A 17695-nucleotide genomic window follows, 5' to 3' on the forward strand; every position below is an offset into this window, starting at 1 on the left:
CTTTTTGGAGTAATGGGTTGGGGTGTTCATTAGTTGAATAGATAACATTCGACCCTCAGTGCTGTAGTTTGCATTCGACCCGAAATTCAACCTACAAACATCTGTACTTATTTCTTCAACGGTAATACAAGTGAAATTGTATTCGTGCGATATTAACATTATTAGTTGGTAGGCAGCATTCGACCCCAGATGCTATAAACTATATTCGATCAGGAATTCGGCACTGAATAATATATTATCTTTGGTAATCGTGTGGATAGGATTGCATTCCTTCTAGATAGATTATTGAAAAATTAAAAATTAGAAATTAAGAATTGAAGTGTGGGAAAAATTATATTTTTTTTATATAAAACTATTATATTAAAATAAAAATTAAAAATTGGTTATAAAACAATTCAAATCCAGGTCTATATTCATTCCTGCTGGATGTAAACTTTCTAAATTAAAAATCCACTTTGTTTCATTCTGTGAAATCTTCTTAGTCATGTCTTCACCTCTCCAGTGTCCCTTCACTTTGTCAATGGCATAAAAAATCATTTGGTTGGGATCTTGGTTGTGAAAATCCCTAAAATGCCATGAGACACTGTGTTTGTCATATCCCTTCCTAATGTTTTTAATGTGTTCACCAATTCTTATATGTAGTTCCCGTGTTGTTCTTCCTACATATTGTTTGCGGCACGGACATTCTATGACGTATGTCACATGCGTGCTTTTACAGGAGATCAATTCTTTTATGGGGAATGTCCTTCCGTTGGTAACTGACATGAATTTAGTGGTTTTCCTTTGGGTTTTTTTGCTTTTGCGACATGGGAGACATTGTCCACACTTAAAAAAACCTTTTAGATGTTTACTAATTGTTATATGTCGTGGGGGGTCGATCGTGTTTTTAACCAATTTATTTCTTAGATTAGGGGCCTTCTTATAAATAAACGCAGGATTATTGGGTAATAATTTCTTTAGCGTTTCGTCCGTTTTTAGGATTGGCCAATGTTTTTTTATGATCTTTTCTATTTGTTTATGATGTCTGTTGAAACCTGTGAAGAAGGCCATTTCTATATTTTTCTTGTTCCTGCCGGTCGTTTTGTCCTCTATTAATTTTTTCCTCTCAGTTTTCGTTATAGTTTCTTTGAGGGCTCTGAGGTAGGGTTCTTTATATCCTTTTTGTATGAATCTTCTAATAATAACCTCTGCTTGTGCGTCAAAATCCTCTCTTTTGGTGCAGTTTCTATATATTCTTAGGAGTTGCCCTTTGGGTATGTTGCCCATCCATCTTGGATGGTGGCAACTTGACGTAGGTATATACCCATTTCTGTCCGTAGCCTTAAAAAAGGTTTTTGTACCCAGTGATCCTTCTGACTTAAAAATTTGTAGATCTAAGTAGTCTATACTTTGTGTGTCGCATTTTTCTGTAAATGTGATACCATAAATATTAGAATTTATTTCTTCCAGGAAGGACCGTAGTTCGTCTTATTATACTTTCTCTTTCCCTCCGTATTACACAATTAAATCCCAATTTTATCCGCCCAAATTTTATCCGCCCAAAGCCCCTATCGTTTTATGATCGGTTAGTAATTCTTTTATAACACGGTTTGTCTATTGATAATGTCACTTATTTTTATGTTTTTATCAGTAATTTCTATTTGTAACTTCATATGTATTATATTCATGCGTAATTTAAATTTGGTTTTAGTAAGCAGCATAATCACATACTAGCAAATTAGCAGACATATATAGCTCTGCATGAAAAACCTTCGGTGGGTTAAACGGCAGAACACTGCATAGGATGGTAATAGGAACACAATCACCACCGCGCTTCATTCGACATAAGGGCATTCCCACAGTTAAAATGGCGGCGTTTGTCCGCGCATGCGCGATAGGTGCATTGTGTCCTATATAGAGCGTGAGGTGTGTAAAGATGGCCGCTCCGGATGACGTCCCAGTGACGAAACGCGTAGGGCGTGGCCTATCGAATACACACTTCCATTACAGACGGCGGGGAAGCCGAACGGAACGCTCCCAGCAGCTTCCATACCTTTCACATTGCATCCTTTATACTGTATCCATTTATGCCATTACTTCTACCAAAAGTGTGAGTAGTTTTAAGTATCTTCTTAAATAAATTGATTTATACGGTATCACACTATGGATGGTCCTCTCTTTTAATATATATATACTGTGGCACACTCCACCTGGAAATAACGAGGGATCCTCAGCAGCCCATTTGAAGCAAGCCAGAGAGCGACACAGTAGCTCATACTGTGGAGGCTGATCCACCCCGGACGGGGTTATTTTTCTGGTGAGAGTACAACCTAGAAGTGTCCACAATGCATGAAGAATAGTTTGGATCCATCACATCCCTTCCTTTACCCACGGGAAATCCCCCATTAATTGCACTGCACTAGAGACTTCTTGCTTGTCTACTTTTTATCTTTTATATTTTTAGACTTTTTCTTTGTATACATTTTCTGGGACAAATATTTAATTTTTATTTTTATTTTTATTTATTTTTCATTTTATTTTTATTTTTATTTTTATTTTTATTTTCATTTTTATTTTTGAAAAACAATTTTTATTTTTATTTTTTCAGTCCCAATATTTGGCATGTTTCACTTGATGTACTGATATCTATCACATATTTATTGTACATTTTATTACTGCATGCATAGACCTTATTGTCACATCTGTGCACTCTAAATCCAATTACTGGGTTATTTTTTTGTGGTTCATATTTTATTTGTATAATTTTTATCTAATTGATCACTAATATATTAAGCAGTTCACAAGTTTAAGGTATTTATATGTTCTAGAGTTTAAGAAGTGATCACTATTTCAGGTTTTCTATTGCACCCAAGCTAATCTTACATTTTATAGCCAGCACGCTGGCAAATACTTACCAACGCGACAAATATTCTATACACACACATTTTGAACTTTTTCGCTTATAGTTTATATATTTATATTTTTATTTCAATACTAGAATTATTTATTGCACATTGGCACTTACACACCAGGTTGATATAACACTTTTAATTTAGTACACTATTAAGTTTTTGGCAACATATATTTTCATATATAGGTATAGCGCCAAATCTATTCATAGTACCCCCCATCTACCCTTGGCTTCAAACCAGCACCAATTCTTGCACTTGTATACTTGCACAAAATCAGGGATTTTGTAAGATTATAGTCAGGCGTATGATTAACCAGTTATACCATGCAGGTGCTAATGATCATAGATCGTAGAAGGATTAAAACTGGGCGAAGAACATCCATACTAAGGTAAGGTTGTAGAAGACCATTTCATGTCACAGGTCATACACCATGGCAATACTGTCCACAGCAAAAATGCACAAGGTAGTTATATTGCATCAGCAAGGTCTCTCCCAAGCAAAGATATCAAAGCAGACTGGGGTTTCAATATGTGCTATTCAAGCTCTTTCGAAGAAGCACAAAGTGTGGTGGCGATTTTTGAAATATAATATTTATAGCAAGGAGCTCCATGGGAGCCATTGTGTGGACTTTCTAATTAACTTACAATTTCCCCTGTTTTGGGCACATGTATGTGTATGTATGTGTGTATGTGTATATATATATATATGTATATATGTATTATATAATTTGCAACATGTATACTAGAATATTTACTATTCTTGGTATCTCAAACACACAAACCTGTTGGTCTGCTGTCTGCATAGTAACGAAGTTACCCTATTGTTCATAGAGATGGCCATTTCAGATATAGTGCCTCTTCCTGTGCCACAAGTCCTTGAAATGCTCATTTATGCAGTATCAAAGAGGGCTGACGGTTGTAAATCAAGAGATAATTAAACCGGTCTTATGTCGGAACTGGCAGGGTCAGAGATCAAAGGAAGTTGCTCATAAAGGCATCGGAAGTTTGATGCTTAACTGGGCTTGAAATTATAACCAATCAGAATTGGAGGCAACTTTGAACCAATGAGGTGACCCTGAGTTCTGATTGGTATGCATGAGGTTTTCTAACCACATAAATCTAGTCCCTAGAGATGCCAAATCGCTCTCTCTCTCTTAAACTCTTATGGACTGGACACGTAAGATTCCTGTGTAATGTATTTTCCTTATCTCCATCTTGCTGGGCTGCACTTTTGCAAAAATGGTAACGTAGGGAAAAACTAGATACTGTGTCTGTATTATTATTATGTCTCTTTTCTTTTCTTTAACCCTGTCTACCATAGGACTTTGCCTTAATATAATATTAATCTCGTGAAAGAATGTGTATGACCATTATAGCAATATTTGGTAACATCGCTGTTTTTAAGGTTGTATCCTACACATTATATAGGGTACTCTGTAACGTTTCTTTTCTGTACTATAGTATGTTTAAATAAATTAGATTGTTATCCTTTTCGCACATGTATCATTCGTTCTTAATTTCATGGTTTGATTCATATAGATAAAAGGTTTTTAATCACTTATTTTATGTATAGGTAAGTATATAAGTGAGCTAGGCAAATTGAGCCATAACAAAAGAAATGGGCAACACTGAGGACTGTAGACACAGTGGTTGGCCAAGAAAACTTAATGCATCAGATGAAAGACACATTATGCTTACTTCCCTTCAACATTGGAAAATGTCCAGCAGTGCCATCAGCACAGAACTGGCAGAAACCAGTTGGACCCAGATAAACTCATCTACTATTCGGAAACGTCGGGTAAGAAGCGGGTTTCCTGAAATAATTGCGGCCAAAAAGCCATACCCCCGATGTGGAAACAAGGTTAAGCAATTTAATTTTGCATGAAAACATAAGAACTAGGATGCAAAAAAATGGCATCAGGTGTCCTGGGCTGAAATTTTGGGACTCAAAATTTGAAATATTTGGCTGCAGCAGGAGGCAGAAGCATGGTGGCCGTTCCTTGTAAGTTTGAGGCTGTATTTCTGCAGATGGAGTTGGAGATTTGGTCAGAATCAATTATATCTTTAATTCTGAGAAATACAGTCAGATACCTATTACCGTTTCACCATCCAGAAGAACAAGGGGTCCACTTTGTGGTTTTTGCCTCCACAGAGTCCTAATCTCAACATCAAGTCTGTCTGGGAATACAAGGATTTAAGGAAGCTGACATCCAAAGAAAATCTGTGGTTAATTCTCCAAGAAGTTTGGAGCCATTTACCTTCTGAGCTCCTTCAAAACTGCGTGCAAGTACCTACAAGAATTGATGCTGTGCTAAGCAAAGGGTGGTCACACCAGATATTGGATTTGGATTTCTCTTCTGTTCATTTACTTTCCATCTTAATTGCTAAAAATAAACTATTAACCCTTTTATTTCTGAAAGCATTCTTAATTTACTGCATTTTTTCACAGCTGCCTAATGCCGCGTACACATGATCAGACTATCCGGCGTACTTAGTCTGGCGGACAAACCGCCGGAAAGTCCGTAGGACTTTCCGAACGAGCGGACCTGCCCACACACAACCGGACTTTTCCGGCAGAATAGGTCAGCCGGACTATGGCGGGACTATGGCGGGAGTCCGTCGTACTTTTGAAATGAACGGACTTGCCCACACACGAAGGAAAATCCGTTCATTTCACATCAGCCGGGGACCCCGCCCATTGTCCCTATAGAAGTCGCCGCACACCACATCCCTATCATTGTGGCCAGAGAGAGCGTCGAGTCAACATCTCGAAGAAGAAGAAGACCGGGCCACTGCTTGTAAAGGAGCTGGAAGAAGGAGCGGAGGCCCGGCAAGAAGAACCGAAGAGGGGGACAAGACCCCCGAAGTTGGAAGAAGAGGCGACGGTGACAGAAGACCAGGCCACCACTAGTAAAAGAGCAAAAGGAAGAAAGCGGAAGCCCGGCAAGAGGAACCGAAGAGGGGGACAAGACCCCCGAAGTCGGAAGAAGACCCCTGGGCGGCGACAAAGAAGAAAGCCGGGCTCCTCTGCTTGTAAAAGAGCTAGCAGAAGATAGCGGAGGAGTCTGGGGGAAAGACCCCCCAAGATGGAAGAAGACCACTGGAACTGTGCAATAAATTATTTTGAAACCTTGTGTTGTGTTTTATTTACATTTTTTTACCAGGTGAATGGGTAGGGGTACATTGTACCCCAATACTCATTCACATAGGGTGGGGGGCCGGTATCTGGGGGCCCCCTTATTAAAGGGGGCTCCCGGTTTCCGATGAGCCTCCCGCCCGCAGACCCCGACAACCAACGGCCAGGGTTGTCGGGAAGAGGCCCTTGTCCTCATCAACATGGGGACAAGGTGCTTTGGGGTTGGGGGGCCACATGGCCCCCCTTCCCCAAAGCCCCCCATGTTGAGGGCACATGGCCTGGTACGGCTCAGGAGGGGGGCACTTGCTCGTCCCCACCCCCTTTCCTGACCGGCCGGGCTGCGTGCTCGGATAAGGGTCTGATACGGACTTTAGGGGGGACCCACACGCCATTTTTTCGGCATAGGGCTTCCCCTTAAAGTCCATAAAGTGCACAGACGGCCACATTTTTGAGTCAAAACTACTTTCTAAGTCCGCCGGACTTTTGGGAAAAAAAAGTCCGCCCGAGCCCACACACGGATTATCCGCCGGATAGTCTGATTGTGTGTACGCGGCATTAGCCTTTTGCACAGTAGTAATGTCAGGCAGATACTAGTAGTTTTTGTTCAGACCAGGGCACAGAAGGCAATTGCATGCATTATAACCAATCTTTTTTTTTAATAATTTTGCCTCGCCTTTTTGGGGATGTATTACATCTAACTTACACTACTGTAAAATCTGATTAATGAGCTCCAGGCATGGCATTACTTTATAAATCTAACAATTAGGATGTAAACAATCCCTACCCCTTCTATACACCCCTCCGCGCTTTAGGGAATATCAAATTAAAGATTACAGCTGCCACTTTAAGAGGATACAGAGTATAAAATTGGCAATGAACAAGAAACTGAAATTCCAGAGTCCACACTAATAATCAGTCTCAATTAAATTGCAGCAGCGCTATATCTTTTTTGCGCTTAAACGTGTTCAAAAAAATGTGATCCCAAACTGCAGAATAGAAGAAACAGTCTCTTTTGATATGTGCAGCTTCCACCACAGTTCACCACGTGAGGCAAATCAACCCCCTTTTGGGGATACGCTCACCAGACCAAAATGAATAAATGCACTTTGAAAACAAAAGCTTGGACACATCACACTCCAGAAATCCACCTCCGTCCACTAGATGTCAGGATTAATATCATCAGGGCTCCGAGTATATGAACAACAACAAAGTCCACATAGTGTGATCCCATTTAAAAAATCTTTTTTTATTAATATTGCCCAATAACTCTTTTAAAAACATGTGTACCAAACAAAATATACCATAGAGCATGTAATATATAAAGTGCACTGTGCCTGTACAATGAATCGTCCACCGGAACCATAGAAATCCCCGTCCGTGTGACAACACAGAAAGTATCTCTCCACGTCCGGTTAGCTGGATCGTCTCGTGAGGCGCAGGCGTCACTTCCGGTGGGTCATGACCCTGACGAGTTTCGTCATATCCGACTTCGTCTGAGGGCGTGACTCACCAACCAGAAGTTTATTTTTATATGCGCTCCACGGCGATCCCAGTCAACCGGGCACGTTTGGTAGTCAACAGATCGGGCAGCCAATAAGCATCAACCCACTGTTTAACCTGTAGTCAAGCACTGGAAAATAATAATTATATACCGATCGTCCCCCTTTTATAGCAAACTAATTACACTGGTCCACTCCTAGTGTTATGGCGGACAACAATCGCAGAACAGGAGCGATAAAGACCACTTAATTATTATTTAGCAACAGACCAAATACAGGAACGATCTTGCGCTATTGGGATCCGGGTATGCACCATACATTGATCAATCCGTATTGTTTAAACTAACAATTACAAATGATAATTTCTATGTCCACTAACACTGGAATTTTGAACGTTTTAATCATAATTCTATTCACTATTTCCTGTGTGTGGTCATAGACTCCTATATCCCAAAACATTAAATTTAGGATAGAGAATGTATTACAATACAGTCCATAAATATAACCCATAAATATGTGTAGTACTATGCATAAAACATATGTGATCAAATACATATACAAACAATGTTAAAATTATATATAAAAGATAATCATATATATATATAAAATCATATATAAAAAAACATATATATTAAACAGATATTTAGAATTCATACATAAAAAACAAACCTGACAGGGGAGGGCTGGACTGGGGGGAAGGGATGCAATTGCCCCCTGGGCTGCTCTGATATGCTGTGGCAAAGGCTGCTGTGCCATCAGCTCAAGAGCACACATGCCCAGATCTTGAGCTGGCCGAGTCCAGTACTGTGATCCAGCGATGTCTTCATTTCAGGGCTGACAGTCTGTATTACACAGCACAGCCCCGCCCAGCCCCTCCCTCCTCCACACCATTGGCTGGCAGAGGCAGGACCTGCTTCTTTCCCCCGCCCACACTCCGGGGCAGCCCGTGTGCTGTCTGTGAGGAGGATGTGTGGGCGGGAAAGTTCAATCTGAGCAGTCGGCTAGAATCCAGTGAGGCTCCTGGGAGGCTGAGACCATCCAAGTAAGTGAACTCCTCCTCCCTCCCCCACTCTGCAGCCAAAGAGTTTTTTTTTTCCTTCTAGCAGCCTGAGCAGTACCTTCTAGGTGGTATGATGTGGGCTCACACGGGAATGCTGCAGTTTGGCTGCAGTGCTGGTGTCCTGGCTGTCTTCCTGCATGTTGTCCCTGGTCCCATAGAGGTTGCACATTTTTACTGCATGTTCTGAAAGTGCACAAAACGTCCTGCATGCTGCATCTTTGGTGCAATTCCAGAAAATGCAGCAAAAATGTGCAACCTAAAAGAAGTCTGGGGGACTGGGAAAGCCGCCAGTACACTCGCACTGCAGCACACTAAAGGCTTGTATTCACTTGCAGCAGCCACTCCTCTAAAAAGTGATCCATGCTCAGGTCACTTTTCAGAAGCATTTGACAGGCAGTGAGGAGTTGATATTACATTTCATCCCTGCCTGTTTTAACCCTCTAAATGCCAATCCCTGCAGGTAATTATACGGTTCACTTTGAACTCCACCTCATTTCCATTACTCTCTGTAGGTATTAGATGTGCTCTCACCTTATTATTTGCACATCTAATATCCAAGGGTACTTTCACACTGGGGCGGTGTGGGCAGTAGTGGTAAAGCATTGCTCGTTTTAGCAGCGCTAGCGGGGCACTTTTAAAACCCACTAGCAGCTCAAGAAAGAGTTAAAACCACCTGTGTTGCTCATTTCAGTGGGCAGGGCACCTCTCCCAAACTGCCCCAATAATGCTACTTGCAGGACTTTTCAGAATGTCCTACAAGCGCACCGCCCCATTGTGAGGGCACTCGGGGCTTTCACACTGGGGTGGCATGAGAGGCAGTTTACAGGCGCTATTTTTAGCACTAAAACGCCTGTAAAGAGCCTTCAGTGTGAAAGGACCCTAAAAAGTGTTCTGTAAATAAGGTGGAGTTCAAAGTGAATTTCTACACCTAAGTGGAGCGCTCCTTTGAGAAGATTTGAGTATATTATTAAACAGAGACTGGTGGAGTTAGGCCACCATAGACAGATTGAAATTCTGCCTGTTCAGCAGAAATTTCAATCAATCTATGTGCAGACTGGCTGCACAGAATTCGATCTATCAACTGACAATACAACCAGCTTGTCTTTATTTCTTTTTTTTGTGATCACTGCTGGCTGCTAAGCTGCCGGCAGCGATCACTGTATTCTGATGGCTTGAAAACTTTCACCTCAGAGCACACACCCACACACGGCTCTTATGGATGCTTAGTAAATCAAGTGCCAGGCTTCACTAGCATTACACCTGTGTGACTGCAACCAAGTCTGGGCACAAGCTAGCACAGGCTCCTGGAAACATGGGAAGGGTTGCCAGTAAGAGGAGAGCTGGGAAATGACATTACTTGCCTCATATTCCTGCCACTCCTAAACCTGCTCCACTGCAGCACCAGGCCCACAATGCCCTTAATCTGGCTGGTGCCCCAGGGTGTGCACCTGCATGTGCTTTTCTCACTACCCGCAATTGACACAGGAGGAGCTTGCACCCTGGTGAATATGAAGGTCATGCCAGGGAGAAAGCAGGACTTGCATGTTTAGCCTGCTGAACTCGCTGTGACTCTCGGCTACTCTGCTGGCTTGGCTTGCCCAGTGGTGTGGTGCTCACTCACCAGAGAAGCTCCAGACTCCACAGGTAGCACTTAGTGTGGCGCCAGTGACAGAACAGTCTTTAGTCTTCACCTTCCTGCAGTCTTATTGGTCTTTGTACTGGGTGTGGGGAAGGGGCAAGCTCTTTTTCTCAGTCTCTCTGGGGCAATCATGCAGTCTCTCTCTGGGAGACTGCTCCAAAATGATTGCCCCCACAGGGAGTGACTGCTCCACACTGCCTGCACAGAGAGTGACCGCTTCACACTGCCTGCACAGAGAGTGACCGCTTCCCACTGCCTGCACAGAGAGAGTGACCGCTTCACACTGCCTGCACAGAAAGTGACCGCTTCACACTGCCTGCACAGAGAGTGACTGCTTCACACTGCCTGCACAGAGAGTGACCGATTCACACTGCCTGCACAGAGAGAGTAACTGCTTCACACTGCCCGCACAGAGAGTGACCGCTTCACACTGCCCACACAGAGAGTGACTGCTTCACACTGCCCGCACAGAGAGTGACCGCTTCACACTGCCCACACAGAGAGTGACTGCTTCACACTGCCACACAAAGAGTGACCGCTTCACACTGCCTGCACAGAGAGAGTGACCGCTTCACACTGCCCACACAGAAAGTGACCGCTTCACACTGCCCGCACAGAGAGTGACTGCTTCACACTGCCCGCACAGAGAGTGACTGCTTCACACTGCCTGCACAGAGAGTGACCGCTTCACCCTGCCTGCACAGAGAGAGTAACTGCTTCACACTGCCCACACAGAGAGTGACCACTTCACACTGCCCACACAGAGAGTGACCGCTTCACACTGCCCGCACAGAGAGTGACCGCTTCACACTGCCTGCACAGAGAGTGACCGCTTCACACTGCCCGCACAGAGAGTGACCGCTTCACACTGCCTGCACAGAGAGTGACCGCTTCACACTGCCTGCACAGAGAGTGACCGCTTCACACTGCCTGCACAGAGAGTGACTGCTTCACACTGCCTACACAGAGAGTGACCGCTTCACACTGCCTGCACAGAGAGCGACTGCTTCACACTGCCTGCACAGAGAGAGTGACTGCTTCACACTGCCTGCACAGAGAGAGTGACTGCTTCACACTGCCTACACAGAAAGTGACCGCTTTACACTGCCCGCATAGAGAGTGACTGCTTCATACTGCCTGCACACAGAAAGTGACTGCTTCATACTGCCTACACAGAGAGTGACTGCTTCACACTGCCCACACAGAGAGTGACCGCTTCACACTGCCCGCACAGAATGAGACCGCTTCACACTGCCTGCACAGAGAGTGACCACTTCACACTGCCTGCACAGAGAGAGTGACCGCTTCACACTGCCTGCACAGAGAGAGTGACCGCTTCACACTGCCTGCACAGAGTGTCCGCTTCACACTGCCTGCACAGAGAGAGTGACAGCTTCACACTGCCTGCACAGAGAGTGACCGCTTCACACTGCCTGCACAGAGAGTGACCGGCAGTGTCAAGCAGTCTCTCTCTCTCTCTGGGGCAATGTGGAGCAGTCTCCCTCCCTCTCTGTATGGGAAATGTGGTGTAGATGGATGGTCAGCTGATTCTGTTGTTCAATGGGCCACTTGACTGGACTTGCCCCCCAGGCCTAAGGCTGCCAGCCCTCCCCTGCTTGTATATAAGATTGCACCCTATTAATAATTACATTATTCTAATAAATTATAACCCTATGCAGAGCTCACCCACTCAGTATAGTACTCATTGCCCTATATTAATTTATTATGGCTATATGTAAAATACACCCACCTATTACCATACTAATTTCACTGATTATACTCAGAACCAAGCTGATATTGGGGGATAATATCTAAAAATGAATCCCATAGGACCACAGAAAATAAATAAACGAACTAAATCATCTGCAGGATAAAAAGTTATGTATTTCTTCCAGCAATGATGTAAACCATGTGTTAACGTACCTACCACTACCAGCATATGCATATGCCCTGCCAAAGTTCTCATTAAATCACTAGACCCGAGTAACGATAAAAGTTATAATGAGCATTACACCAAAAATTATTAATTACACCACTTTATAAATCTACTTTTTTTTCTTTTTTTTTAAATCTTTATTTAAGGTATGCGGAATGATCAATAAGGCATAGTGTTACATACAGTAACTGGTGACATCTAGAGATATACATTAAACCCAACATTTCAACAGAATAACAGCGACAAAACCAGCAAAGTTCCTTAACAGCCATATGAAGACAATTAACTGTAGGTTATTGCCTCTATTTCAAATAAAGCCTGAATTTTAAACTGGACTGTGACGGGAACCTCCAATTGTAAAAGACCAATCATTTTATGGGTCATATACATACCTTTAAGATATAGTGTGAGACAAGTGTGACCCTATTATTATCTTGATATGTAATAGCAGAATGTCAAAATGTGCTTCCATTTTGTTTTATTTTTGGTATTATGACACTTCTTACCTGTCCGGTGGGCTGCCAATAGTGTAAGTAAGGAGGGGCTGCCCAAAGTATCACACATTATTTAGGCATTCAGCTCTCAATCAAGTGGAGAGGGTTACCTGTCCAAAATATCCCCCCCCCCTCATTTTTAGCAAGGGCCCATCAGATGGGGGGGATGGGGGGGTAATCACTCTGATAAGGGGACCTTATACTTTAGGCTTTAAATACTCAGTTCCCAAAATGTTATACTGATCTTGGCCAAAAATGTTGGTGTCTAATCTGCTTGCAATGTTGATTTGCAAAATTACAAATTTTTGGTCTTGTTTCACTCCACAGTTTCCTTCAATGCCACAGGAATGGCAGACTGTGGCCTCCCACTTTGCCAGTCGCTGGGACTTTCCCAATTGTGGAGGTGCAATAGATGGGAAACAAGTCTGCATCGTCCCACCACCCAACTCGGGGTCGTACTATTTTAACTACAAGGGGTTTAATAGTATTGTGATGTTGGCGGTGGTGTCTGCGACCTTTGACTTCTTGTATGTGGACGTGGGGCAAAATGGTCGGATGGTGGAGTGTTCACACGGACGGAGTTCTACTGGCTTCTCCAGAGTGGCAGTCTGGGCTTGCCACCCCCAGAAGAGAATCAGGAAGGACTCCTGTTCGTCTTCGTCGCGGATGAAGCGTTTGCCCTGGCAAACCATCTGATGCGGCCTTTCCCGATGAGGACCCTCACCCCGGACCAGAGGATTTTTAATTTCCAGCTTGCTCAGAGCCAGAAGAGTGGTGGAGAACACTTTTGGAATATTGGCCAGCCGGTTCCGCCTTTTTTTAACGCACACATGGCGGAATATAAAATAAATCACATAGTGCTTGCCTGCTGGGTTCTGCACAATTTCTTAAAAAGACATTCAGCAAACTATGCGTTCTCAGTTGTCCAAGATGCAGACTTGCTTGAAAATGAGAACCTCATGGGCCTTGAAGCTGCTCGTCCTGGCTTGCCCCCCCAAAGCACCCGTGAGGTCTGAAACCAATACATGGAGTACTTTGTGGGTAGGGGGCCATTGATATGCCAGACAATGTCTGAGCGGCAATGTTGATAATTTCACTTTTTATCAAAGCACATTCACATGTGCATTTAGAAAAGGGTTTTACAACAAACCAAGATATTGGGTGTATCAAAAACATTATTTAAGGTCATTTTTTGGGTAACTTGGTGTTTTTGTGTAAACAGGCATGTATCAAAGCGTAACATACAGAACACAGGAAGACAATATCAGACATGAGTATGTACAAACTGGGCTGATATTGCCTTCATCACATGGGGTGTCACCCCTGGAAAATCCAAAATTGGAAGATGCACACAGTGTGTCAACATGTGCTATCTCCCATCATGGGGGATCAATGTACATGTTTTGGGGCTGCAACCCCTTCAACCCAGCCACTTTCCACAAAACACGTACATTGATCCCCCATGATGGGAGATAGCGCATGTTGACACACTCTGTGCATCTTACAAATTTGGCTTTTAAAAAAAAACAAAAGTTGTTGGTTAAAAACAAAAAAATAAAACCCTAGCTAGTTTGGGGTGTTTCACACTCTCCCCAAAACATCAATGATGTTCTTCATTTTATTTTTAACATCATTGATGTTTTGCTGTATATTTTCTAAATCCTGATTGCACCCCATTATCTCCCCAATCAGGATCTGGGCACTTTCACTGGTAAAATGTGATTCTTCTTCCACATCACCTACAAAAAAAGCAAAAACACACCATGTATTATAAATATGCCGACATATATTGATTAGCTTACCGGAAGCTGTGGTCTCCAACACTCACCTGTTGTGGTGACAATTTGTTCAACTTCAACAATCTGTCCTTCCTCCTCCTCCTGCTCCCTGGGTCCCTGGTGTCCTCAGACTTCCAGAGTCTTCTCTCCCCTATGAAAATGTAAAAAAGGAATACTTAGCACACAGAGGGCAGAAATCAGAATATGAAACATTGCTTGGAAGTGTTGTACAATTGTGTTTTTTGGCCGAGTTCAAAGGTGAGAACATTATTGTGGACACTTTCTAAAGCTGGAATACTTACCTGCAGAATGATGTTTCCTACGAACGAATGAAACCATGAACTTGAAAGTGGCCATTTTAAAATGCACAACATGAAATCAAAGCACATGGAGCAGTATGCAAGCAAGAATAATCATATGAACACACAACTACTTACTTTTTTGAAGAACACGCTTGATCCTTCTGTACTGATCTTGCTCCCTCAGTTTCAGGTCTGACCAGCGTATTCTCAGTTGATCCTTGGATCAGCGTACACCAAAATTCTGCAGAAGACTCTTCACAACTTTAGTCATGATCTTGGCCTTTCTGATATTTGGGTTTGGGTAAGGTCCATACTTCCCATCATAGTCGGTCCTCTTCAATATGTCCACCATCTCCAACATCTCTACAAAATACATATTTGAGGCCTTAAATCTTCTCTTCCTGGATCGGGATGTTTCAGGCTCCGGGCTTTCCTCACCCTCCTCCTCGTTAGTGGAACTCTGATTGCGCACCTGTGTTCTCTCCGCCATGTGCTCTCCCCACTGCGCAGAAAGCGAAGGGGCGGGGAATAGCCTAGAGAGAACGTCAGGGGCGGACGCAGTTTCACGCATGCGCACTGTATATAAAACGCAACACTGTGAACAGAGGGAGAAGCTGACGCGACGATCATGCAAACAAAAGGTAACATTTTGAACTTGGTACATCACTAGCCTATAATGCTTCTAGATTGAGGCCTGCATTAGTGAAGTGTAGCCTAACATTAGGGTTTGTCTTGTGTTGTGTCTTGCAGACATTATGGACGGTTTCAACGATCAGTTTCCTCCCTCTGTTCATCGATAAATACAGGGAGCTGCCCTGCCTGTGGCAATCGACGCACCTCATTACAGTGACAAACTAAAGAGGCAGGCAGCGATGGAGAAACTGGTTGAGTTTGTGAAGCTGGTGGTCCCCAGGGCAGACATCCACTATTTAAAAGTTAAAATCGGTGGCCTGAGGAGTACATATCTGAAGGAGAGGAAGAAGGTGCTGAATTCCATGCAATCTGGAGCTTCAGCAGATGACGTTTATGTCCCCAGGCTGTGGTATTATAACAGGATGCATTTTCTGTCAGACCAGGCTGAGGTCAGAGAATCACTCTCTACCCTTCCTTCTACGCGTCCTATGCTACATTCCACACCCGCTAAGTCTTCCGACACCCAACCTGGGCCTTTCACTCAGGAAGAACTGGGGGAGCCCAGCTTGAGCCAGGTATAGTATTGTTGTACATATTTTGGGAGTAAAAATGAATGATGTTAACTTGATTTTTGCTCACTAATTGCTGATTTTAGAAAGTGTTTCACATATCAATAGACAGTAGTGGCCAAAACCTTTGGGACAAGAATGAACAATGCTGGGTTCAGAATGATGGTCTTTTCTATTGGTTAACAGTTTGCAACAGTCTTGATGTGAAAATTGTGTGTGTGTTTGATGAACCAAAAACTAAAACTATGTCCCTTTTCCATACACAGGAAGACATCAGCCAGGAGGAGGGTGTGGAATGCAGCAGCCAGGAGGAGGCAGGGGTAAGCAGCAGCCAGGTGGTGGGCGGGCGGGCGGAGGAGCCTGACAGAATGCCAGGTCCCTCCCCTCCGCCTTCCATGCAAAAGGGCGAGAAAGGGGGGGAATGTGGAGGAATCGGCTCTGAGGCTGATCGGGGAGGCTTCAGCGGCCCTCCAAGCCACCCCCACCTATCAAGAGGCCTTTGCCGCCTTGGCTGCGTGCAAACTGGAGAAAATGGAGGAGGGGCAACAGCTCTTGTGTGAGGAGATAATTATACACACCCTCAACAAGGGTCTGTTGGGCCAAATCACACCGGCAACACGCTTGTGTGATTTGGCCCATGCCCCTCCTCCTCCTCCTCCTCCTCCTTCTGCCACACCTCCAGCACCACAGCCACAGCCTGGAAGGAAGAGTGCAAGGAAGACCAGAGTGTGATTACCTGGGTTCAGTCTGGTCTGACAGAAGATGCAGCCTCTTGTAGTACCACAGCCTGGGAACATAGATGTCATCTGCTGCTGTTCCGGGTTTCTTGGACTTCAGGACCAGACTTCTCTCCCTCAGACATGTCCTCCTCAGGCCACCAATTTTTGCGTTTAAATAGTTGATGTGTGCCCTGGGGGCCAAAGGCTTCACTAATCTCCCCAGTTTCTCCATCGCTGCCTCCCTCTTTATTTGTTACTGACACTTAAATAAAGTTTTTTTTTGGTTGAAGAAATACATGCGTATGTGTTTGACTTCAAAAAGGCCAGTTTATTTGTGAGCAGGCAGGTACATTTCAAAAATACAAAGTGACATGAATAACAAGGGGTACCAACACTAAACAACCTCCTGTAGATTAAAAAAGAAAAAGAAAATACAAAAAATATAATAATGTTGTTGTGGTAAGTTGACACACAAAACACACCCCAAAAAATGCAAAGATGAGCAAACTGTCAAAAAAGGAGATGTTTATGAAAAAAAAAACACAAAACTCCCCCAAAAAACAAAACAAAAAAAATGTGTAGATGTGACAATTTAAAATATTGTACTGCTGAAATGAATAAAAAAGACTGAAGAAATACGTTCGGAAGAAGTGTGTGCATTGTAAAGAACAAGAGAATGCGCTTCATGAAAGAATTTTTAACATTGCAGCGCGACGAATGTGCTATATCGATTACGAGCAGTAGTTTTTCCTTGAGCGAGTGCTTCTGTGTCCGAATTTGATTGTGAGCATGCGTGGCACCTTGTCCGTCGGAGTAGGCTACACATAATCGGAGTATGTCCGATCAAAGCATTTTGTCAGAAAATTTTACCGGCAAGTTGGAAAAGTTGGTCCGTCGGATACTCCGACGGAAACAGTCCAATGCAGACCACACACAGTCGGAATATCCAACAAAACGGTCCGATAGGAAACATTCCGTCGGAATTTCTGATCGTGTGTACAAGGGCTAATGTTTTGCAGTAGGAGTTCCAAAGAAAGGAT

This window comes from Lithobates pipiens, unplaced genomic scaffold (genome assembly GCF_037356315.1).
Source record: "Lithobates pipiens isolate NorthernLeopardFrog02 unplaced genomic scaffold, aLitPip1_a1.2 Scaffold_192, whole genome shotgun sequence".
Lineage (NCBI taxonomy): Eukaryota > Metazoa > Chordata > Amphibia > Anura > Ranidae > Lithobates > Lithobates pipiens.